At 35.7% G+C, this 27,317-nt stretch overlaps 1 protein-coding gene and 1 pseudogene across 1 annotated transcript in view; one reads left to right on the forward strand and one right to left on the reverse strand.

Annotated features, from left to right (window-relative positions):
* The window catches only part of NPFFR2 (neuropeptide FF receptor 2), a 63,876-nt gene that overhangs the window by 21,288 nt on the left and 15,271 nt on the right, over positions 1–27,317 (forward strand). The gene's annotated exons all lie outside the window — the stretch shown is intronic.
* Positions 3,763–5,362, reverse strand: LOC101046011 (dnaJ homolog subfamily C member 21 pseudogene; annotated as a pseudogene).

Here is a 27,317-nt window from a genome sequence, read left to right on the forward strand (position 1 = left end):
AGTTGTTAATTCTAAACCTTACCTTTAATGGACATTTCATTCTATCAAAAAACCTGTGATAATTTAAGTAAGTTTTTTGCCACTGCGTGTTCCAAATTACAAATATCACATTTTTCACTGGAAGTCATTTATGTACCCTACACATATTAGTCACCAGCCTCTTACTAGAGAGTTTAACAGCAAAAGGCATTAATTCAGAGGATATATGCTCACAAATGCATTAGAAGTATTAGAGGATCAAAGATCAGAGAAAGCTGCTGCTGACTATAGAGTTTAAAAACATCTATCAAGTTTTAGAAAAAATCAGGAAAACGTGGAACCAGTGTCTCCACTGCAGCACAGACACTCATGATTTGCAGAGGACCTGGAGGCTAGTGAAAGATTTTCGATCTGCTGAAACTCATAGATCTGACTGTCACTGATGGAAGAGCAAAGTAGAGCTTTCTGCCTGTCTTCCACCTTCCAAAGCTCATAACTGCTTTTTGCTGTTGGATCTAACCCAGAACTAAAGAAAGTTCCTTGTTTCCAGCCCTGTGATACAGGAAAAGTAGATAAAAGTCTCAGATGTGCTAATCTATTACTACACAAACTGACAAAGTGGTTAAGAGAATGGGCTTTGAAACCCTGGAGCCAGACCACCTGGATTCAGAGCCAGGTTCCTCTACCTGCTAGTGCTATGACCTTTGGCAGGGTGTCCAATTTCTCTGTGCTTCAGTTGTGACTGTTTTGAACTGTAGCTAATCTCCCCCAAAGGTTTTTAAGAATTAGTTCACATATACTATGATAATGCTTGGCATATGTAAGTATTCCTTTGCAAGGACATGGATGAAGCTGGAAGCCATCATTCTCAGCAAACTAACACAGGAATAGAAAACCAACCACCACATGTTCTCAGTCATAAATAGGAGTTGAACAATGAGAACACAGGGACACAGGGAGAGGAACATCACACACCGGGGCCTGGCAGGAGATAGGAGGCAAGGGGAAGGAGAGCATTAGGACAAAGACCTAATGCACGCAGAGCTTAAAACCTAGATGACAGGTTGAGAGGTGCAGCAAACACCATGGCACATGTATACCAATGTAACAAACCTGCACGTTCTGCACACATGTCCCAGAACTTAAAGTAAAATTTAAAAACTAAGTAAATAAATAAATTAGGAAAGAAAAAGATAAATTATTACTAACATATATGAATGTAGAAAATGGTTTTACCAAAATGCAAATAAAATGATTGGATATTGCATAATCTGTTTGAAACTGTTTGGTATTCAAATTTTTTTTATTTGAGGTATTTCCACATGAGCCATAATTACTTAACCATTTTAGGTTTACCTTATGTTTGAGGCTAAATATACTAGCAGCTAGCTTATGTTTAATCAGCATTGCTTTTACATAAAGGACACTAATCTGAAAGCTCAAGGTAATATACTTAAGTCATTAAGTATATGAAAATACCACAGCTCTTTTTACTTTTCTGGGTAGGATCATAATTTTTTTAATGTCCATAAATAATTAAGATGCCTCTAAAGGTTTGCTTCATAACTATAAAGTGATTAAACAAAATCTTCCAATTTGAATTTCTCTAGAAGCATTGGGCCAGGCGTGGTGGCTCACACATGTAATCCCAGCTACTCAGGAGGCTGAGGCAGGAGAATTGCTTGAATCAGGGAGTCGAAGGTTGCAGTGAGCCGAGATTGTGCCACTGCACTCCAGCCTGGTGACAGAGTGAGATTCTATCTCAAAAAAAAAAAAAAGAAAAGAAAAAAAAATGATTGCAACTTAATCAGTTAAACTTTTCACAAACTGACTGTAATTTCATGTTTTAAATTCATTCAAGAGTAGGCATACCATAATAGATTGTAATTTTTAAAAAAGGTCACGACTCTTTATTCTTTCCTGTGTCTGTGTTTTTTCGAATGTGAAATTGGAGCTTCTTCCATAAGGACATGAAGTCTTCCCTATCCCTTTAATCTGGGCTGCACATATGACTTTTTTTTTTTTTCATCAACAAAAAGTAATGGTATTCCAGGTTGAGGCTTTGTGAATCTTTCTTGCTCCTCTGCCTTTATCATGAGAAGATGTTCAAAGTAGCCTGACAGAGAATGAGACTTGTAAAAACACATGGAGCAGAGCTTATTCAGCCCTGTTGTCTCAATCAAAGCCCCAGATATGTGAGAGAGGCCAGTTGAAATTAGCAGAGTCAGCCTTAGCTGACCAATGGGGCACAGATGAGCCCAACCAAGCCCACTTCAGATTAGCAGAATTTCCAGCAGACTTTTGAGAAAAAAAAAAAAAAAACCATTATAGGTCTTGAAGGTTGCATAGTTGCTTGTGATCATTTGCAGCAACAGGTAACTGTCCATACACAGTGACATGATTAAAAACTGAGCAGTAAGTATATTTAAATTCAAAAATATTTTTGTTTAGCAATGTTAGGAAAGTAGCAGTTTTATCTTTTTATGAAATATACAATGTAATGCTTTCAAAAACATTAATTTAGGGAAAATTTAGAGCATCAGCATTCATAACCAAAAGTATGTTTGCAGTTCTTATTCTACCAAGACTCTATAATACAAGTCTAAAGAATTTATTCATTGGCAAAATTATATGATAAAACATACAAGTCAGAAGCAATTATTCATTACTTGAATTTTGCATTCTACACCAACTTGCTGCCTATGTTGAAGCAAACAAGGCAATCTGAAGAAATAAATGGTCTCTCTTTAATAATGTTGTGCAGCAGGGAAGTCAGCTTCTAAAGAAATGATTTCAAAATGATTAAGAAGAAAAAGCTTTGTAAGTATTTTAATGGTACTAAGTTACTCTGAGGATAAGTAGGAGAAATGTTAAGTGTGGAAAGCAGAGCAAGGTTTCAAGCATTCAGCAGGCGAGCTTTCAAATTATAATATCAGTTGGCATAAATAAAAATAAAAGCTCTTTTCAATATTGCTTGAGAAAGGCAAAAGTGCTTATTCTCAATAAACCCACTTTAATTCAGTACCAGGTGAAGTTTTCCAGCTGGGGTATATGGAGCATAGAAATGACTTACAGAAAGAGAGGGTTCAAGATAGTTCTAGTAAATTTAATATTTTACCTATAATGTGTTAGCCATTCTGCTAGGTGCTGAGAACAGAGTTGGCCAAAGAAAATGATTGTAAATCTGTGTGAAATGCAGAGTAATAGTATATGCAATATGTGAGAAACAAAGTTTGTCTATGTGATTAGAGAATGATCCACAGAGGAGAAAAACCTATGACTGGGTCTTGATTTATGCTTACAGTTTATCATCTAGGAAAAAAGGATTACAGTATAAAAAGGAACAATATAAACAAAGGCAGAGGGATGTGAATGAGTGAGTCACAATGGGAAATTCCATTCACCAGGAGCGTGGATAATTGGAGGCAGAAGAGGATGGAGATAAAATATGGTAGTACTGATGGTACATTTGTTACAGTTATTTTTCTGCAGATGAATTAGTGCAAAACTTACTTGTTTAAAACAGTATTTATCTCAGTTTCTTTGGGTCAGGAGCTGAGCATGGCTCACCTGGGTCCTCTGGCTCAGGATCTCTCAGGCTGCCATCAAAGCTGCTGTCACCTTCATCTGGAGGGACAGTGCAAGGAGGATTCACTTCCATGCTCACTGGTCATCAGAAGGATCCAGTTTTTGTGGGCTCTTTTTTTTTTTTTTTTTTTTTTGTATTTAAAATATATATATTGAACCAAAAAAAGTTTTTACAAGATAAAAAACAATCTTCCACAATGCAATTAATTGCAGATCACTGAAATTTTAACTCTTTAGATGATTTCAGTTCAGTTTTTTGGTTTCAAAATCTAGAGACAGTCAAACAAAAAGCATAGGCAGAATCTCTATTTGTTTTTATGTTTCTCTTTCTTGCGTCGACTACTTGTTGCACTGTTTAAAGATGATGATGAAGGTGCTCTTGCATGACCTGTGGCCTTCAGATGGTCAAAAAGTTTATTTCAAGATGGAAATTCACTATGGCAGGTTGTACAGTTGATAAGACCATCACTCATTGTTTGTTGTTCAGCAGGTACTTTGACAGGTTTTTTCGTATCTTTGGTTTTCTTTCCTTTGGGTTTAGGAACACTTTTAGCTTGACTTTTTGGATCGTCACATGGTTTAATGATCTCTGTGACACTGACATTTTCCTGGGGACTATCTTCCAATTCTTTGGCACTGTCTTGATTTAAGTTTGTATCTTCTGGATCAACCTTTACTCCTTCTCCAGTTCCATTTACATTGAAATTGTCATCATAATTCTATGCTGGTTTCTGTTTCTTTTTCTTCTGTTTTTTTAGAAAGCATTTGTTTTGGTGCATCTTCCGTTTATTTTTTTATTTTTTATTTTTTTAATATTTAAAATATATATATTGAACCAAAAAAAGTTTTTACAAGATAAAAAATAATCTTCCACAATGCAATTCACCTAATGGATTTTCATCAATTTGAGGTCTTGAAAAATTTTCTTCCTCCTCCTCTAGCTGTTGTTTTAGCAAGGCCACCATTTCCCGATGCTTCTTTGACTTCTCGTGGTTCTTCATGGCCTTTTCTGTCTTGAACGATTTGTCACATGCTGGACAGTAGAGGTCATCATAGAGCTCAGTGTCCTCGGCCTCATCACTGTCTTTACCATCCTGCCCATCTTTGAGTTCATGTTCTTCCATTTCGTTTTCATCCGACCCATCTCCAAACTCCTTCTCGTACCGTGCCTCCGTTTCCTGGAGCTCCTTCTCCAAATTGGCCATGGTCCTCCAGCTCTGTTCTCTGTACTGCTCCGCCAGTTTGGCCTGCTTTAGCTTCTGCTGCCGCCTCATCTCTTCAGCTTTCCTCGCCTTTTCTGCATTCTGTTCTTCCACAAGTTTCCTTTTTTTTTTTTTTTTTTTTTTGTTTGTTTGTTTTTTTTGAGACGGAGTTTCGCTCTTGTTACCCAGGCTGGAGTGCAATGGCACGATCTCGGCTCACTGCAACCTCCGCCTCCTGGGTTCAGGCAATTCTCCTGCCTCAGCCTCCTGAGTAGCTGGGATTACAGGCACGAGCCACCATGCCCAGCTAATTTTTTGTATTTTTAGTAGAGACGGGGTTTCACCATGTTGACCAGGATGGTCTCTATCTCTTGACCTAGTGATCCACCCGCCTCGGCCTCTCAAAATGCTGGGATTACAGGCTTGAGCCACCGCGCCCGGTCTTCCACAAGTTTTCGATGCACCTGCACTCTTTTGTCTCTTTTACGAATGAAAGCTACCAGCTGATGGACAAGCTCGTTCTCTGCCCTTGCTTTATCCCGAATCTTTTTGTTTTCTTTTTCCATGGCTCGTTTTTCCATGGCCTGAGCCATCCTTTTAGTCCCTTGCCACCCTCAATAGGCAGTTCTCAACTTCTCAGGAGAGCCAGACAAAGAGTGTGAACAAGAGGGGTGTCATTTTTTTGTTACTAATCTCAGACGTGACTTCAGTCACTCTTTGCCATATTATATCTATTAAAAGCAAGTTACTGGATCCAGATCACTCTTAAGGAAGTGGGAGTGAGGATAATGCAAGGACATAGATAGCAGAGGGGAGAGATAACTGGGAGCCGTTTTAGAAGCAACTCCCAAAAGACGGTAAAAGTATTTCCATCCATCATGTGTGATAGTACCAGGAAAAGAGGTGGATGATAGGGATACATGAAATTGATGAGACAGACTATTGGTAAATTACAGGGAACATTTTAGTGTTTCACTGAAATGAATGGAGAGCCTGGGTAGGTGGGATACATTGATCCCTGTGCATGGGGCTAAAAAATGCTAACACTGATCACCTGAGACATCTAGGAAAAGATGGGCTTCAAGTGTCCATATCATATGGTGGAGACTTGTTTCCTACTTCTATGCAGGCAAGATGCTGCTGGAGGGATGCTTGCAGCCTAACCTGACTGCCAGGTATGAACAGGGAAAAGAGGAGAAGGACAGAGTGCACTCTCATTGCATCTGAGGTGTCCAGTGGCCCAGGAGAGAAATTTGAGGCAAAACAACCAGCACAGGTGGTTCAGAGAGGGGGCGGGGGAGGGGAACAAGATGAAGGCAATTTTCACAAAAATAATATCCAGGATATTTTAAAAGATAATTTAGAGGATTAAAAAACTTCATTAAAAAACATTATTTTTGAATCAAATCATTCCATGGTCAAGTGGAAAGAGATGATGTTAACAACCGAGAACTGAATCAGAAGCCTGAAATATCAAGTTAAACAATCCAGTCTCTGAAAAAATCAAAGACCAAAAAGAATGTGATGGAAATAATGAGTGCAAACATGCAAATAATTCTTAAAGAGGAAAAAGGTATTGAGAAATTATAGGCAATCATTAAATATATGTGAGAAATAAGCAAGTGTTAGGTCCCCAAGGCTCCAGGGGACTAAAAGCACATGGCTTTACTGAGTGTACCCCAAGCAGCACCTGTCATGGGTAGAAATTGGGTATCTACAGCTCTCCAGACTGGCATTCTACACTGGTGGCTGTACAGATCTAGGCTTTCTGAGGTGGCTCTGCCCCCATAGCTCCACTAAGCATTGCCCTACTGGGGGCTCTCTGCAGCGGCCCCAACCCCACAGCTCTGCTGGGCTTTGATTGGGTCAGGGCCTTTTTCAGCACTCGAGCTACAGTCCTCTCCCTGGACCCCGAAGCTCTCTGAGGGGCATCCTTTGAAATCTTGGTGGAGGTGAAATCATGCCACCACAGGTCAAGCACTCTATGAACCTGCAGAATTAACATCATGTGGATACCACCATGGTTTAAGAATCATGCCTTGCAAGTGGTGGTCTGAGTTCCACCTGGCCCACTTTAGACACAGCTAAAGTGGCCAGTGAGTGCCGTGCCAGAATGTGGAAAGAACAGACTTACAGCAACCTTAAGTGGAAAGTCTTGAGGTCCCACAGACACCCTGGGCCCCTCTCTTGCAGCTGTTCTCAAGGCCTAGCACTCTGGGCATTGGATAGGCAGTGCAGCCTCTAAGATGTCTTCAGAGTCATGCTCCCATTGTCCTAATGAATTAACACCTGGCTTCCTTCTATTCATAATAATTTTATCAAATGATCTCTTGGCCATATCCTTGGTTTTCTCTCCTAAATAAGATTTTTAAATTTTGTATAGGGCTAGGCTGAGCATTTTTTCAAATCTTTATGTTTTGCTCTTATTTTAACTATAAATTCCTTCTTTAGAACTTTAGATCTTTTCTCTCTTCTTGCATTTTACTATAAACAGGAGAATCCATGTAGCACCCTGAATACTTTGCTCCTAGAAATTTTTTCCACTAAATATCCTAGTTCATTGCTCTTAAGTTCCGCCTCCCACAGAGTCCTAGGACATAGTCATTATTCAGCCAATCTCCTTCACTTTAGATTGAGGACAGCTTTTTCTACAGTTTCCAATACCTTGTTTCTTATTTTCATCTCAGACCTCATTAGAATAGTCTTTGCTAACCATATTTCCACCAGCATTCTGTTCACAAGCAATTTAAGTAATCTTTGGGAAGAATGAACATTTCCCTATAGCTCTTCTTTTCTTCTGAGCCCTCATCAAAATCACCCTTTACACTCCATTCATGGCAATACAGGCTTTTTTCAACATTTACTTCAAAAGTGTTCCAGCCTGTACCCATTACCCAGTTACAAATCTACTTCCCCGTATTTTGGTATCTGTTATAGCAACACCCACTTCTTTGGTACTGATTTCCATCTTAGTCCATTTTTATGACTATAACAAAATACTGCAGATTGTGTAATTTTTAAAGAACATAAATGTATTTCCTTGCACTTCTGAAGGCTGAGAACTCCAAGATCAAGGTGTAGGCAGGTTTAGTTGTCTGTTGAGGGCTGTTCTCAGCTTCTAAGATGGCACCTTGTTGGTACATGTTCTGTAAAAGAGGAGTGCTGTGTCCTAAGATGGCAGAAGGCATATGGGTAAGAGGGCCAAACACTGAGTAAAGCCATTTTGATAAAAGCCTTAGTCCCATTAATGAGAAAAGAGCCCTCATGCTCTAATCACTTCTTAAAGACCCTATAGTAATTCTTAGTAATATCATGTTGTCTATTAAGTTTCAACATCTGAAGTTTGGAGGAGACATGCTCAAGCCATAGTACCACTTCTATGAGAGCAGGACCCTTCCTGTTTAGCTTACTACTAAATCTGTCCCTGTGCCTAGTACAGACAGTGGCATATCATAGGCATTCAATAAATACTGTTGAATGAACCAATTTTTGAATTAATGAATGAATATATTAAAAAATAGAAAAATTAAATAAATCAATTTCCATAGAAAAAAATTGGAAGGGGATTAGCAGATGGATTCAGCTGAGACAGCATAGAGCAGTAGTTCTATGCTATAGAATAGAACTTAGTAATGCTTAAACTCTAGAATATGACTACCTGAGTGCTTGTCTTTTTTTTTTTTTTAATCTTTTCATTTTTTTCTGTATGGCTCTAGATACATATTATTTGATTTCTTTATTTCCAGGTTTCCTCAGTTGTGAAATTAGGATGTTAATTATAGTTTCTGACATATAAGGAACATCAAAAGGATTGAATGTCTTAATAAGAGTGAAGCATGTAGATCAGTGACTGGTGTGTAAGTATTGTAATATTCTTTTGATCTTTTGAAGAAAAGATAATACCAACGCTACTTAAGCCATTCTGATGAAGAAATGATAAGAATAGCATTAATATGCTATTTGATAAGAATAGCATTAATTAGCATTAATGTAATGCGAAGCATTATAAAGACTAAGTCTCACGTTTAACTAGAGAAATATCATTTATGACTTCAGATTTTTAAAAGGCAAAATATTGGCAACCTGGAAATTAGCCACATGTCAAAAGAACACTGGAGTATGACCTATGAAAAAAATACCTTATGAATGCAAAGGTGGTCAATAGTAAATTATCAAATTATATCATTATGTAAATACAATATAGCATTTTAAAAACTATAATTGTATCATTAAATTGTAAAAAGGCATTTCAAATAATTCAGCATTTTTTTTTCCTGATTATAGTACTAAATAAAATAGAAAGTAAAAAAAAACTTTTGAGTATAATACAGGGTCTTCAACATTCAACTGGAAAAATTCTAAAAAGTGAACTTTTAAAGCCATTTTTATTAAAATAGGAATCAGATAAGGATGCCTATGATCACTGAAGGTGTTGTTATTACTATTAATCAACATGAAAGTTTTAAAGCATTTGCAATAAGTTAATACAATTAAAATTGACAAAAGATATAAAGTCAAAAGCTTTTTCATACATTAGAAAGATATTTAATGTACAGAATATTTCTCCAAGTTAACAAAGAAATAATTAGGAACAGAATTTTTGGAAATATGAATAAGAAATTCACAGTAAAGTAAATCTAATTAGCAAGTTAACATATGAAAATATGTTCAACCTAGTAATAACAAAATGTAAATTCTTTTAAAAGTTATACAATACTTATTTTTATTTTTATTTATTTTTTTAATTGCATTTTAGGTTTTGGGGTACATGTGAAGAACATGCAAGATTTTTGCATAGGTACACACATGGCAGTGTGATTTGCTGCCTTCCTTCCACTCACCTATATCTGTCATTTCTCCCCATGCTATCTTTCCCCACCTCCCCACCCCCGTCCCTCCCCCATTTCCCCCCAACGGATCCCAGTGTATAGTGCTCCCCTCCCCATGTCCATGTGTTCTCATTGTTCAACACCGGCCTATGAGTGAGAACATGCAGTGTTTGATTTTATGCTCTTGTGTCAGTTTGCTGAGAATGATGGTTTCCAGGTTCATCCATGTCCCTACAAAGGACACAAACTCATCGTTTTTGATGGCTACGTAATATTCCATGGTGTATATGTACCACATTTTCCCTGTTCAGTCTATCATTGATGGGCATTTGGGTTAGTTCCAGGTCTTTGCTACTGTAAACAGTGCTGCAATGAACATTCGTGTGCATGTGTCCTTATAGTAGAATGATTTATAATCCTTTAGATATATACCCAGTAATGGGATTGCTGGGTCAAATGGGATTTCTATTTTTAGGTCATTGAGGAATTGCCACATTGTCTTCCACAATGGTTGCACTAATTTACACTCCCACCAAAAATTAACTCCAGATGGATTAAAGACAAACATAAGACCTAACACCATAAAAACCCTAGAAGAAAATCTAGGCAAAACCATTCAGGACATAGGCGTAGGCAAGGACTTCATGACCAAAATGCCAAAAGCATTGGCAACAGAAGCCAAAATAGACAAATGGGACCTAATCAAACTCCACAGCTTCTGCACGGCAAAAGAAACAGTCAGTAGAGTGAATCGGCAACCAACAGAATGGGAAAAAATTTTTTGCAGTCTACCCATCTAACAAGGGGCTGATATCCAGAATTTAAAAAGAACTAAAACAGATCTACAAGAAAAAGACAAACAAGTCCATTCAAAAGTGGGCAAAGGATATGAACAGACACTTTAAAAAAGAAGACATACATGAGGCCAACAAACATATGAAAAAATGCTCATCATCACTGGTCATTAGAGAAATGCAAATCAAAACTACATTGAGATACCATCTCACACCAACTTAGAATGGCAATCATTAAAAAATCTGGAGACAACAGATGCTGGAGAGGGTGTGGAGAAATAGGAACACTTTTAGACTGTTGGTGGGAGTGTAAAAGTTATACAATACTTTTTTATGTCAGATTTGTAAATATAAAAAATGTGATCATAAAAAACATTAAAAATAGCTGACATTTATAATCAAGTACCGATTTATGCTAGAGACTGTTCTCATGTTCTATATATAATTAATTCACATATTCTTTATAACAAGTATATTACTAAAACTAATGTTAATTTAATATTTCAATACTTGTGTTTTATTTCTATTTTATACCCAATTAAACCAAGACATAGAGTGATTTAGTAATTTACTCAGGGTCTCATGGGTGAAAAGTTGCAGAGTTATAATTGATCTCAAGCAGATTGGCCCCAGAGATTGTTCCTTTAACCACTACCCTAAATTTTCTCATTGCTGTCAGCAATATACGTAAAGTGTCCTTCTTATATATAGCTTATTGAAATAAGAATTATTATAATTTTTATAAAGTAACCCAGAATATTTATTGAAATTAGAACTATAGACTTTGATCCCTCATTTCACTTCTAGGTTTAACAATATTTACTTGTGAATAAGTATTCCAATGGGAATAAGCATAAACAAAATCAGGGAGATAGAGGAATATAAAGTTTTTAAAGGAAAAATGAGGAGGGTCACATAAGTTGTTTTGAGAAAATTATCCTTGGCTACTAGGATCAGTAATGAGAGTGGCATCAGTACAAGTTGGACAGGCAGTTTGTTGGGCAGATATCCTCATGGAAGTATTGTGTGTGTGTGTGTGTGTGTGTGTGTGTGTGTGTAAAGCTGGGGTGGCCTTTGTGCAAGATTGTGTTTTTATGCAGAGTGTTTTGTGGTAGTTATTTTATCAGACACACATGCCTAGAAACCCTCCCTTCATAGCCTTCCCCAGCTCCACTTGTCAGTATTTTTAACATAAGTGATTCCATTTTGATTCTGACAACTTTCACATACTTTATAAGAAAAAAAAAACAAAAAAACAGCCCATGAAGGTAAAGATGTATACAAGATTGTTTACTGCAGCATGTAGTACTAATGAGTAGATGCATAGCAATAGGTTTAATGATTGAAAAATCGATTATATACTTGTAATGGACTTTGTGGTTGTTTATTTGATATCCAATCCCATTTTCTTATGATCAAATTTATTTTGACAATTTTTCAACCTTCACCCTTTTGCCAATAGTTCATGCTCTTTGAGAGGGCGAGTAACAGTTGACTGCATTTCTAGTTTTAAAAGTGGTACATGTGCTTGAGGCTTTATTACTGTTAGCAAATTATCAAAAGCAAATAATGAACAGTGATGGGGAAAAACATAATTCTGGACATCATCTTTAGAAATTATGATTCAATAACTCTAGAGTTACTTCTCCAAAAATCTATGTTTTGTTTTGTTTTTGTTTTTGTTTTTTTTGTTAACCAAATTCTCCAGGTGTTTGTCATGCACAGACATGTTTTAAAATAAGCATGACTATAATAAATATCAATGCTATATGGTAAATATCACCTAGCAGAGACTATGGATTCATGGAGGAGTGTGTGATTAATTACTAGGATCAGAGGTACAGACAAAAGTTGACACTTTATTGTTATTTGAATATTAAGTGAGATTTTATTTTTTGTAAGGAGTGTGTGTGACCCCACCCACCCAAAGAGCAGATAGTACAAAGTGGATTCCTGGAAGATGGTGGAGTATGAAGCATGTGAAATATTTCTCCCTAACTAGACAATAATTGCACTGGCACAATCTGTCTAATGAAACTATTTTGGAGTTCTACACTGTATTAAAGGCTTGCAACTGAAGACTTGAATAAAAAATTGCAGTTGATTTTAGTAAATTTCAGTTCCTGGCACAGAAGCATTCATTCCCCACCTCTCAGCCACATAACAGGTAGATCTGCACATGTCCCTGGAAGAGCTTGAATATAGCTTGAAGAAGCAAGGGTGCCCACAAAGGACCCTTTTCTCCAAATACCAGGGATCTATGCCCTGATTGTTATTTCTGATTACAGATGTACAAAGAGACTAAAACCATTGTTGTTTTACCTCCTTTCATTGTTGCAAGCCCTCCCCCTCTCACTGAAGTGACTGCCAGGGATATTAAGAAGAAGAAAACTTCAGTTTTATCTTTTTCCACTTGCGTGTCAGACATTGAAGACTAGCTCACTGAAAAGAAACCACATATACAAGAAAATTAGAAAGTCATCACAAGTGCCCAGGGGAGGGTACTGGCTCAGAAAAGACCAGAGAAGACATTAAGTTTGCCCCTCTGGCTTATTCTTGGCACAGAATAGCCTGCAATGATCAAAAAGCAAAAACAAAAAGCAGCAAATCCTGGTGAAGAGGAAGAATCCAATTTCCAGAGTTACTACATTATTAGATTAACATGTCTAGTTTTCAACAAAAATCATAAAGCATATTTAAAAACCAGGAAAATATAGCTCATTCAAAGGAAAAACAATACAAACTGCCCCGGACAAAGAACTGATGGTGGTTCAATGAGACACAGACTTTAAACAACTGTCTCAAAGATGGTCAAATGATCAAAGCAAGACATAAAGAATGCCAAGAAATCAGTGTTTGGAAAAAAAAAAGAAAGAAACATAAATGAAGAGAGAAAATCTAAAGAGAAAGAAAAAAAGACATTTTCGAGCTGGCAAAGAAAATAACTGAAATGAAGTAGTCATTAGAGGGATTCAAGAGCAAATTTGAGTAAGCAGATAAATCAGCTAACTTGAAGATAGGACCATGGAAATTATTGTCTGAGAAACAGAAAGAAAAAAGATCGAAATAAAATGAACAAAGACTATGGGTGCTGTGGGACACCATCAAGCAGATTAACATATACATTATGAAGATCTCCTAGGGGAAGAGAAGAAGAAAGGTGAAGAGAGAATATGTAAAGAAACAATGATTGAAAACTTTTTTAATATAATGAAAGACATGAAAATAAACATCCAAGAAACTCAGTAGATTCTGAATAGAATAAACTCAAAGAGACTCAAAGTGAGATACATTATGATCAAAGTATCAAAATCCCAAAATAGATATGTTGAAAGCAGCTTTAGAGAGATGACTTATCACATACAAAGGATCTCAATACTATTATCAGGAAATTTCTCATCAGAAACCTTGGAGCATTTCCCCTAAGAATAAGGAGATTAATGTGTAGAAAGAAAGAAAGAAAGAAAAAAAAAAAAAACCAGCAAAATGACAGCAGTAGGTCCCTACTTATCAGTAATTGATTTTAATGTAAATGAATAGAACTCTCCAATCAAAAGTCAGAGATTGATTGGCAAAATAGAGATTTAAAAATGATCCAACTATATGCTGTCTACAAGAGACTCACTTTAAATCCAGAAGGCAGTGGACTGAATATATTCAAACTTCTAAGAGAGAAAACAAACAAAGAAACAATCTGTCAACCAAGAATTGTATAACTGATTTAATTGTACATTTTGAAGAGTATAATTGGATTGTTTGTAACACTAAGAATAAATGCTTTAGGGAATGGCTACCCCATTGTTCATGATGTAATTATTACACATTGCATACCTGTATCAAAATATCTCATGTACCCTATAAATATATACAACTACAATGTGCCAACAAAAATTAAAAAATTGAAAATATTCTGTAGCTGGTAAAACTATCTTTCAAAAGCTTACCACTAGAACTTCCCTACAAGAAATGCTAAAGGGAACCCTTCATGTTGAAGTTAAAGAACACTAAATAATAAGACATAAATATCTCAATAAAGGTGAATACATGTGCAGTTATAAATGCTAGTGTTGTGGTAACCTTGATATATAATTCCACCTTTTGTTCTGTACTCTAAGAGACTTATACATTAAAAAACCAATTATTAGTGTAAAAGTTAGTATTATCATAACTTTAGTTTGTATATAAGCATTTTATTTTGTACATAATGTTAGAGACAAATACATTAAAATGTATTAGTTTATGTTTCTTAAAACACAATGTATAAAGATATAATTTTGTGACATCGACAACTGAAAAAGGTAGGGTTGAAGCTGAAGCTGTTAAAGGTGCAGCATTTTTATATTATTAAAGTGAAACTGGTATAAATTCAAGTTAGTGTAACAATTTTAGGATGTTATATGTAGTCCCCATGATAACTACAGGAAAATAGCTAAGGAGTATACACTAAAGGAAATGAGAAAGGTATATAAATGTTTCACTACCAAAAAAATCAGCTAAACAGAAAAAAGATGGTAATGCGGAATATGAGGAAGAAAACAACTATAAGGAATACAGTGGTTCCCCCATATGTAGGGTTTCATTTTCTGTGGTTTCAGTTTCTTGTAGTCAACTCCAGTTCAAAAATATTAATCAGCATTCTTGTATTTTGAATCAGAATTAAATAAAATAAGGGTTACTTGAACATAAGTACTGTAATACTATGACAATTGAGCTGCTAACCAAGATGGCTATGAAGTGACCAATGACAATCCAGAGGAAGATTTCATCGTGCTACTCAGAATGACATGTAGTTTAAAATATATGAACTGTTTATTTTGGACTTTATTTTGAACTTTTCCAATTATGTCACAATGCCTACATCATTCACCTAATAAATCTAACCATATAGGTATTTAATTATTTCACTTCATCACAAGAAGAAGAAGGATGAGGACAGTTAATATTTTGAGGAAGAGAGAAACACCACATTCACATAATTTTTATTATAGTATACAGCTATAATTACTCAATTTTATTATTACTATATTTCTGTTAGTCTCTTTCTGTGCCTAATTTACAAATCAAACTTTATTTTAGGCAGTTGTGTGTAGGAAAAATATATAGTGTGCATAGGGTTTAGTACTATCCATGATTTCAGGCATCCATTTTGGGTCTGGGAACATATCCCATATGGATAAGGGGTACTACCATATAGAAAAAAGAATAGCTAAATGACAGAAGTAAGACCCTACTACTTATCAGTAATTGCTTTTAATGTAAATGAATTAAACCTTCCCATCAAAAGACAGAGGTTGGCAAAATAGATGAAAAAAATATGATCCAACTATAGGCTGTCTACAAGAGACTCACTTTAGAGCCAAAGACACAAATAATTTGAAAGGATGAAAATGGATGTTCTATGTAAATAGAAATAAAAATTCAGAAAAAATAACCATACTAATATCAGACAACATAGACTTTAAATCAAAAAGATATGAGACAAATAAGAATATTACATATTAATAAAAGATTCAATATGGCAAAGAAACAATTATAAATATGTATATTTTTGTGATGGTTAATACTGTCAACTTGATTTTATTGACGTATACAAAGTATTGACCCTGAGTGTGTCTGTGAGGGTGTTACCAACAAAGATTAACATTTGAGTCAGTGGGCTGGGAAAGGCAGACTCACCCTTAATCTGGGTAGGTAGAAACTAATAAGCTGCCAGCATGGCTAGAATATAAGCAGGCAGAAAATGTGAAAAGAGAGACTGGCCTAGCTACCCAACCTACATCTTTCTCCTGTGCTGGATGCTTCTTTCCCTCAAACATTGCATTGCAAGTTATGCAGGTTTGGAACTCAGACTGGCTCTCCTTGCTCCTCAGACTGCAGACAGTCTATTGTGGGACCTTGTGATTGTGCGAGTTAATACTTTATAAACTCTCCTTTTTATATATCTGTATTCCATTAGTACTATCCCTCTAGAGAACTCTGATAAATAGAGATTTTGGTACCAGGAGTGGTTCTAGAAGAACAGAATATTAAGGATGAAGTTCTTTCATTACTTTTGGAGTTTCTGGAGTTGGCTGCTTAATATGATTCAACCTAAAAATGCTAAGGGCTGTACTTCTATTAGTATGGAGAAAACTGATTGTTATTGGCGTGAATTGTTTAGAGAATTATATGAAATAAATGCATTTGATTAATTGCTCATGAGAGACAAGGAGTTTGGTTACTCTATACATAATCCCTTCGACCATATGTAGAGAACCAAGGAAAATAATGAAGCTGGTTGGTTGTTCCTAAGTTCAGTGGACAAAGTGATAAAAGAAACTGATGAACTCAGGGATTCTGTTTCCTGGCTTCAGAAGCAGATACTGAGCCTCACTCAAATCTGGTAAGATTGCCCTGAATGGGATTCCTATCTTCTGTAGAGAAAGAGCTGAAATTGTGTCTCATAGAGATACAAGCTTTTATTATGCCAGTGGCTGACCAGAAACAAAAAGTGCATGCACACCTTTGCCAGGTGTCTACTGTTAAAGTGAGGGCATTGATTGCAGAAGAATGGGATACTGCAACTTGGAATGCAGATGTGTGGGAGGATCTTGATGAAGATGGGAACACTGAGTTTGTAAACTATGGTGAAACTTTTTTTGCCAGAAGAATCAGCTTCCCCATCCCCATAAGTGGCATAATTTAATGTTGCAGCTTGGGGAGTTAAAAAAGTTTCTAATAGTTTATTTGTTTGGTTAGCTGAAATATGGATTAAAAGATGGCCCACTGTGAACAAGCTGGAAACGCCTGATCTCCCTTAGTTTAATGTGGAGTAAGGGATCCAAAGGGAGATTGGGATGCTGGAGTGGATTAGTCACTTTAGACTTAGTCATCTCAGCTGGGAGGGTCCAGAAGATATACCCTTGACCAATGCCTTGTGAAATAGATTTGTGAAGGCACTCACTTTATGGCTAAAGAAGTGTGGCAGTGGGCTTATGCTCATGAAATTCACTGGGATTACCATTTTCTCCATCATCCTGAAGCAGTTGGATTGATAGAATGGTGGAATGGCCTTTTGAAGTCACAATTATAACATGAATTAGATGACAATACTATGCAGGGCTGGGGAAAAGTTCTCCAGAAAGCCATGTATGCTCTGAATCGGAGTCCAGTATATGGGACTGTTTCTCCCATAGCCAGGATTCACAGGTCTAGGATCAAGTGGGGGCAGTGGAAGTGGCACCACTCACCATTATTCCTAGTGATCCACTAGCAAAGTTTTTCCTTCCTGTTCCCATGACATTAGGTTCTACTGGCCTGGAGGTCTTAGTTCCAGGGGGAGGAATGCTGCCACAGGAGACACAACAGTGATTCCATTGAACTGGAAGTTAAGGTTGCCACCTGGACATTTTGGGCTCCTACCTTTAAGTCAAGTGGCTAAGAAGGGAGTTACAGTGTTGGCCGGGGTGATTGACCCAGCCTATCAAGATGAAATCAGTCTACTACTCCACAGCAGAGGCAAGGAAGAGTATGCATGGAATACAGGAGATCCAGTAGGGCATCTTTTAGTATTACTGTGCCCTGTGATTAAGGTCAATGGAAAACTACAACAGCCCAATTCAGGCAGGACTGCAAATGACCCAGACCCTTCAGAAACAAGGGTGTGAGTCACTCCACCAGGAAAAAAAGCCATGACCTGCTGAGGTGCTTGCTGAAGGCTAAGGAGTACAAAATGGATAATAGAGGAGAGTCATCAGTACCAGCTACAACTAAGTGACCAGCTGCAGAAATAAGGGCTGTGAATGTAAGGAATATTTCCTTCTTCTTTTGTTAAAAACATGTTTGTACATGCATACATTTGCACCAAGAAAATATCTTCATTTTACTTCCTTTCTCCCTTATCATGTGACATAAGATTTATTGACTTCACATCAGCATTTAAGTATTGTTAAATTTATGAAACAGTATTTGAGTTGGGGATTGGTGAATTTCTGGTTGTGCAAGGGATAGTTGTATTATGTTAGGCATAATTATGACATTATTGTTTTTATTTGAAGGTTATGATTTCAGGAGATGTGTACAGGTTCAAGTTGACAAGGGATGAATTTGTGATGGTTAATATTGGGTGTCAGCTTTATTGGATTGAAGGACACAAAGTATTGTTTCTGGGTGTGTCTGTGAGGGTGTTGCCAAAGGAGATTAACACTTGAATCCATGGGCTGGGGAAGGCAGATCCACACTTAATCTGGTGGGCTCAATCTAATCAGCTGCCATCGAATATAAAGCAGGCAGAAAAATGTGAAAAGGCAATACCGGCCTAGCCTACATCTTTCTCCCATGCTGGATGCTTCCTGCCTTCAAACATCAGACTCCAAGTTCTTTAGTTTTGGAAGCTAGACTGGCTCTCCTTGATCCTCAACCTGTAGACAGCCTATTGTGGGACCTAGTGATTGTGTGAGTTAATACTTAATAAACTCCCATTTATACATATATATATATATATATATATATATATATACACACATATATATATTACATTAGTTCTGTCCCTCTAGAGAACCTTCACTAATACACATTTAATAACAGACTACAAAAAACATGAAGAAATGACAGAACTAAAGGGAGAAATAACACAATTCCACAATAACATTCAGAGATATCTATACCCCACCCTCAATAATGGATAGAACCACCAGACAAAATTATAAGTAAGGAAATAGAGGACTTGAATATATACAAGCCCATAATAACTAACTACATCTAACAAACATATATGGAGCATTCTGCCTGAGAATAATAGGATACACATTCTTCTCAGGTGCACATAGGACATAAGCCAGTCACAAAATAACAAATACTGTATGATCCCACTTATATGAGGTACTTTGAGTAGTCAAAATCATGGAGACTGAAAGCATAATGGAAATTGTCATGGGCTGGGAGCAGAAAGGAATGGAGAGAATTACTCAATGAATATAGAATTTCAGCTTTGTATTTGCAAAGAAAATACAAAAGAGTTTGTATTTGCAAAAGAAAAACTAAAAAAAGTTTTAGAGATGATTGGTGGTGATGGTTGCATAACACTATGAATGTACTTAATATCCCCAAAGTGTGTGCTTATAGTTTAGTTACTAAAAATAATAACAAATAAATCTCTCTCTCTCTCTCTCTCTCTCTCTCTCTCTCTCTCTCTCTCATGTGTAAAACATTTGAAAATTTTCACAGAATATCTTTGGGATTTAGCAGTCACCTGATCTTATCCTTCAGCTATTTGTGTATTTTTTGGGTATTCAATGGCCTTGGTTATGCTACTTTGTGAGGAAGTAGGACATCTTCCCAAGTAGTTATAGAAGTACAAGTAGGTCTTCCATGAAAACAAAAAAAGAGTCTCACAGCAAAGAATACTAGGATTTGGAAATTATTTTTCTTAGGATTTGGTAATTATAAACAATACATAGATTTTATCGTTCTTTGGTTTAAGGGAGCTTAAAGGTCTTACTTTATCAGCACCACTAGCACTAGCCAGGGGATAGAAATTTTTCTACCTTCCTCTTCTCTCTTCCAGACAGTCTTCATCAATCCATATAGCCATTTCCCTCATATCTAAGTCTATTTCCTCCACGTCCCATTGCCTCAAAGATTTGCTGTGTACTATCATCAATGGGTAGAAGTCATCTTGTAATTAGATCTTCATTATATTTTTTACATCTACTTTTTATTGCTAAAAATGACCCAAGCCATTAAGATTTATCAGATTAAAGCATAGTTCTGCTTGCACTGTCAGTCTGTGGTAACACAAAGTCTCAGACTGCAAAGCAACATGTTCAAAACTTTACCAGTTCTGAAAATGTACTAATAATTTCAAGGATATGAGCAATCAAGAAAATGTACTAATAATTTCAAGGATGTGGGCAATCAAGAGGCTCAGACAACCTTGGCGGTGATGAGGGGTGGGGTGGGGTTGTCTGTGACAGCACCAGTTCCCTGGCACTTTCCATGTTTGAGATGTAGTCTCCGGTTCAAATAGAAGATGAGGTCTCCTGGTGGAGTTTTGCTTGGTTGCCTTACACAGCAGGAGGTATATTTAAACTGTAAACATATTTCCACTTTATGCCTCAGTTTAAGGGACATTTTCTAGGGAGCCCAGGATCATAAATCCTTAGGTTCTTAACTTATCAATATTTTCTGGAGGCAATCCTTAACCAAGGATATTCTGTCAGGAACTTTTCATAGATAAGGACTTTTCTGGAAATATGAACAGCCTATTTACCCAGAGGTTCGGTTATCATGTTGACAAAGAGATTGTATTGGGTCACTTGCCCTTTCATTTTCTCCCAGGGTCAGAAATGAATAACCAGTCAGCAGCTTTAACTTCTTCCATCCAAAAAAGTGTGTATAAATATAAAATTCATTGAATTTTTTAAAAATGAATACATTCTCATAACCAGCACCGAGATCAAGAAATATCCCTATTCCAGCTGCCCAGAAGCCTCCTCTCATGCTTGTTTTCTGTCACTACTCCAGCAGGGGCAAATAACTGACATGATATAATTTTATAATAAAAATGTGTTATTTTAAATTGTTGATTTGTACCCCTATAATAATTCACATGTAGATAATCATATACATTTGTAGATAGTAATCTCTTAAATTATAGAATGAGGTCTAACTTCTGTCTGTTACATGAAAATAAGAAGTTTTTTAAAGCATGTAGCTTCTAAAACTTTTCTTAGGGTTTGGCAAATGTAAATAATGCATAGATCCTCTTGTTCTTTGTTTATATTATTTGAGTACAACATGAATATATTTGTGCTATAAAAATTTAAGCAATAAAAAAATAGTAAAATGTAAAAGCTTTTTCATCACCTTACAACATAATCCATTCCTGTCCCCAGAAGTCACCGTTATTAATATATATTTTTCTATTTAGAGTTTTGCTTTTGACATGAAGAACATATTATAGAGCATTATATATCAGAATAGACTTCCTATGATTATCATGGCTTTACTTTATTACAGCACAGAGGTTAAAGTATCTGAAGTCAGACTATCTGACTTTAAATCTTGACCTTGTTACTTCCCTGCTGATGACTTATGACCAGTTACTTGCTTTTGCCCCAGTTTCTTCACCTAAAAATGGTAACAGTGATAATCATAGTATTGTCTCAGAGTATTAAGTGAATTAATAGGGATCAAGTTTATAACAGAAGCTAGCTGAGGTCAAGTGTTCAGATATATTTTGCCATTATTAAGTTGTTATATTGTACATTTGATTATTAATATTGCTAAAATTCACTTAAATTTTTGTCTGTTTATGGTCAATTACGTTGTTTCTAAACTTTTTCTATAACAAAGTTACAAAGAATGTAATACTTTCATGGCTTTTTACTCATGGATGTATTTACATCAATAAATTATATTTCTAGAAATGAAAAGGTCAAGTGGAACATAATGCACATTTTAATTTGATTGGCACTCCCAAATTCACTTTCAATAAGTCTTATCATTCTATCCCTTACTAACACTGTATGAGAATATTTGTTTCCCTGCATCTGTTGTCAGCCAACATCAGATATCATTAATCTTTTAAATTTTTGCCAGTGTGATGGATGTGAGTTCTGATTATTAGCAACATGTTTGCTGTGACTGGGAGGGCATGGGAATAACTGCGTCTAAACAAGTTCTTAGGACCGAATCTTCTCAGCATGTGTGTTTTTGGTCTCATAGGCAGAGGTGTAGTGGGTACTGTTGGATTCAGCTGATCCAAAATCAGCTTCCCAATTTACCTCAAGTAACTCCCCTGGGCTGATTCCTATTTCTTTATGTTGTAACTCTGATCTTGGAGCCGCCTCTAAACCCTCCCTTTTCATGAAAGTTCCTTCCTAGATGCATTTTAACCTAGAATTTTCTACAGTCTTGTTTCTCTTTATTCAACCTTAACAGCCTTCTGTGTTTTGGGTCTTTAAAAGCACTCTTCTTTTGTTGTCCAATGTATCTATACATTGTTTTTTTAATAGTCTTCAATATTTTCTTTACAACTTTTAATTTAGACTTTGCAAAAGCTATTATTACATTAAAGTGATTTTCACTTTCAAAGAAGTCATTAAAATTGATCATTCCAGTTTGGGACAATATTGATATCTCTTGGCTTATAAGGACAATGAAACTATAGTATTCTAATACACAAATAATTAATCATTTTTGCACATTGATTTGTACATTTATTAAAATAAGAATGAAAGGATGCCAGAGTAGGATATCCCTAGCAATATGTTTTCCACTGCACGTTTATTGTTTTGAAATTATTGTGTAGATTGCATGCAGATATCAAACTTTAATGTCTGTAATAAAGAAAATATTTTTCTGTAACAAGCTGTGTGATATGCTTGTTTATATATTTCTTTTATAGATATTTTTATTTCAATGGATTATATTCCAAATTTATTATTATATTATTGAGTAGAATTCCACTCTAAAAGTGATTATTTAATTATAGTCTTCACTTAAGTTTGACTACACATAGATATAAAGATGGGACAGATGGACACTGGGAGCTGCTGGAGGGAGAGGGAAGGAACAGGGCAAGGGCTAAAAGCTACCTATTTTGTACTATGCTCACTACTCAGGTGATCAGATCATTCCTACCCCGAATCTCACCATCATCCAATATACCCATGTAACAAACCTGCACATGTAACCCCCTGAACCTAATAAAAGTCGAAGTTAAAAAAAAAGTACTTTTGAAATAAAAAACAAAAAGAAAATATTTCATTGACACTATAAAATTAAGAGGGAATCATAAACAGTTCACTTGAGGTGTAAAAGCATAACAGTCATTTAAATAGTGGGCTTATTTCTTTTACAGGCATTAGTCTGAGTAAATCTTTTGTGCAGGCATATTTATAATTTTATATTATACTGTCACTCTGGCCTTCTGCATTGCCTCGTTTACCATACTTCTTTTGTTTGTGTCATATTTTCTTTTCAGTTAAGTTGCAGTCACTTAATTCCTTTTCTTTCTTAACCTTTCTAATGATACTCATTTTTACATTTGTTTTCTTCTTTTGATGCTTTGGTTCAATCTGCTGGCATATGAATACATGATCAATAATCAATTATTAAAAATAAAGAGGTTTCATCTTTAAAGTTTTGACAGTTCTCATGATGTGAATGTACCTATCACAGTCACCTTCAAACAGCTACCATAATATCACCGAATGTACGTTTGGGCAGAGATGTGCACAATTGGTTCTCATTGTAAGCTCGCTTCAGAACACCAGTATCTGTATTCCTCATTACAGTGAAAGCTGAGATGTAGTCTGATTCACTGTTATATTCCCCAGTTCTTAGAACAGTACCTAGCACATTGTCAACACAGTGGATATTTATTAAATCAATGAATGAATGAACAAAAGATATTCCCCTCAATTCCAAGAAAGAGTACAGTGAAGTATTTCCCTGATGGAATGTCCCTGTGATTCTAGCCCTTTTCCGCCCTCTTCAGGAATCCAATGACGAAAGAAAATATAAGTATTTTGGTACCCAGCCCTTGAGATCACTTTCTGAAAGAATGATGTTAACATTAATGAATAAAAAAGAAAGAAATAAAAAGCACACCACACATACTTTGTGTTCTGGTAGCACTAGCCCTAAATACAATGTGAATAAGGTAACAAAAGAGTAAACTGAGATATATTAAAAATGGCTTTAAAACCAGAAGGGAGGAAGAAAGGAACAAAAGAAGAAAGGGGGAAGGGGGAAGGGGAAAAATGAAAAACATATAGAAGAAGGAAAGGAAAATAATACGAAATATTCACGAAGTGCCTACTCTGAATTATGTACCCTTTTATTTGCTTTATATAAATTATATTGTAAGGTTGAAAATATGTGCTCTGGAGCAGAGCTGCATAGAAAGAAACGTACTTCTGATTTGTGCTGATGGTGTGACCTTTAGCAGATTAGTTAATTTGACCATTGCTTCGGTTTCCTATTTGACTGTCCTACCGTAAGACTATAACAAACCAATGCAGGTAAAAATGCTTAACACTGAGTCTGACATTTGGTAAGCATATAATACATTTTAACTACAATTATTTGATGAAAATCTAAGAACAGCCCTATGAGGTTTGTATGCTTATTATTTTTACTTGTTTGATAAGGAATCTGAAACACAAACAGATTAAATAATTTACTCAAAGCCACACAGGTATTAATCATGCAGCCATCTTCCAGGAAATACCAATAGAAAACAGGATGTAGGGTTTGAGTGTAGGCAATTAGCCTTCAGAGCCGACTGTTTTTAAACCCTATGTTATTATAAGAAGATATGCAGGTACCTTTAGTGGAAGAAAATTTGAGAAAACAAATGATGAACAAACAAGAAATTACAAAAGAAAAATCTACAATCAATGAAACAAAAATTAAATAATGAGATTAATTAATTCATTTAACAAATACTTATTGGGCACCAATTATTGGTTCAACCATGCTTTTAGATACTGAGAATTTAACTGTGGACTGGTCTCTACTGTCACAGAATATACTTGATAATACAGCATAAAATGACATAACAAAGTGGAAATGCTGTTTGTAAAGGTAGCAAAATCTTCAACAGAAAAATCAATATTATTAGAAACTAACAATTTTTGAAAGATAGGATATAGCATATCAACATATGGAAAATAAGTATCTATAGTAGAGAATATAACAGTGGAACTGTTAATGACTTCTGACCTGAAGGAAGTACTGAGATGGAAATTGAATAGAATTTGTTTTCTTTCAGAAAAAAAAATCAGTAGAAAATATATATGCTGATATAGGTAACAAAATTTGAGGATTAAAAAATCTCTTCTAGACAATAGATTAAAAAAAAAGCATAGCACCAATAAGAAAATACAAATATTGGATTGGGTTCTAATTTTTTTGTACCAAAATTTCCAATAAATAGTGGAGCCTGTCTGCAAAGGATATGAGCAAAAAATAGTGGGATCTAAATATGTTGTACATAGATTGTTATTCATGTCAATGGGATAAGGAGTTGGTCTCATATCTGTATTAACTCAGCAGATACAATAATTTGGAAACTTCTTGAGAAGTTTGTAGTTAAATATACACTGTAATTACTTATAATACTATTACATGCAATATGACAATTTAATACATGGAGAAGCTGCCTTATTAAAATATTGAAATAAGCATTGAAATAAATTAAATGTAGAATACGGTTATATGTCTGAGCAAATATAATTGCAGAATAAAAAATAAATGTTATAATTACTAAAGAAAACTCCAATCTCTTAACTATGTATATAGAAAATATGAGGAAAAGATCTCAGGTAATACTACAAAAATTGGGGAAGGATAAGTGGTGTATTGGTTTCCTATTACTGCAGTAGCAAGTTGTCACACTTAGTGTCTAACAAATATTTGTTACCTTGTAGGTCTGAAGGTCAGAAGTCTAGAATGGTTTCCACTAGGCTTATCAAGATGTTGGCAAGGCTGCATTTCTTTCTTTATATTCTATGGAAGAATCTGTTTTCTCGCTTTTCTTTTCCAGCTTCTAGAGGTTGCCTGCTTTCCTTGGTTCATGGTCCTTTTCAATTTTTAAAGCCAGCAATGGCCCATCAAGTTGGTCTCACCTAGAATCGCTCGAATACTGATGCTTCTGTATCTCTTCAACTGTTAAGGACTCTTATGATTATGTTGAGCCCGCCTATATAACCAAGATATCCTACTTTAAAATAAGCTGATCATCAACCTTAATTCCTCTCTGCTATGTAACCTAACCTATTCCAAAGTTCTAGAGAGTTGGACAGAGACACTTGGGAAGCCATTATGCTGCTGACCATGGGTGGTAGGAAGTTTAAATTTTATAGCTAAGGACAACAAGCATTCATTCATTTCTAAGGTAGATAAATATTGAAATATTTTACATTTATAGGTTTTTCCTAATTTAGAAATTGATATTTCCTCAGGATAAGATTATACATTTTTGACAAAAATTTTGCTAAACTGATGTTAAATTCTCATGCATTACATCAAGGAACATATAATATATTTGCATCCCATTATCCAAAATGTTATCTTGGATCGTTTAACTAAAGTGGTATTTGCCCAGTTTTTTCTAACTGAAAGTCGCAAGTGTTTTTTGTGGATAGATAATTTCAGACAATGTAACTATCCTGTTTCAAACATTTGTCCACTACTTTAAGCAGTCATTTATAATGCTTTGCTGGAACAGTGTGGGGAGGTCAATTGTATAAGCCCACTGTCAAATTAATTTCCATTTATGGACACATATAACCTTCTGTTCAATTAATTAACCAGGTGTGCAGAAAAGAGATAACAAGCAGGCCGGAGGCTGCTACCCTTAGAAAAGCCTACTTGCTAAGTTGGCCCTTGGTTGGAGTCTGGGAACTTAAATAATGATCACTTCCTATACTGTTCTGCATACATTGTGTATTAATAGAATTATGCTAAGTGAAACCAAGACAAGTAACCTAGTCCTATTTTAAAAGACTCAAAATATGGTGGCTGTGTTTGCATACAGAAGCATATTAAAATAATATTCAGGTCAGGCACACTGACTCATGCCTGTAATCCTAGCAATTTGGGAGGCTGAGGTGGATGGATCACTTGAACTCAGGAGTTCAAGACCGGCCTGGGCAACATGACAAAACTCCATCTCTACTAAAAATACAAAAATTAGCTGATCATGATGGCATGCATCTGTGATCTCAGCTACTTGGAGGGTTGAGACAGGAAGATCACTTGAACCTGGGAGATTGAGGCTACAGGGAGCTGAGATGGTACTACTGCATTGCAGCCCAGGTGACAAAGTGAAACCCCTGCAAAAAAAAATAATAATAATTAACTGAGTCAGAACAGAATATGGAAAATACAAAAAGCTTATTTCTTTAGGAGTTTCAAAGATGTAGACATATCTT

The sequence above is a fragment of the Saimiri boliviensis genome, chromosome 3, assembly GCF_048565385.1.
Source record: "Saimiri boliviensis isolate mSaiBol1 chromosome 3, mSaiBol1.pri, whole genome shotgun sequence".
Lineage (NCBI taxonomy): Eukaryota > Metazoa > Chordata > Mammalia > Primates > Cebidae > Saimiri > Saimiri boliviensis.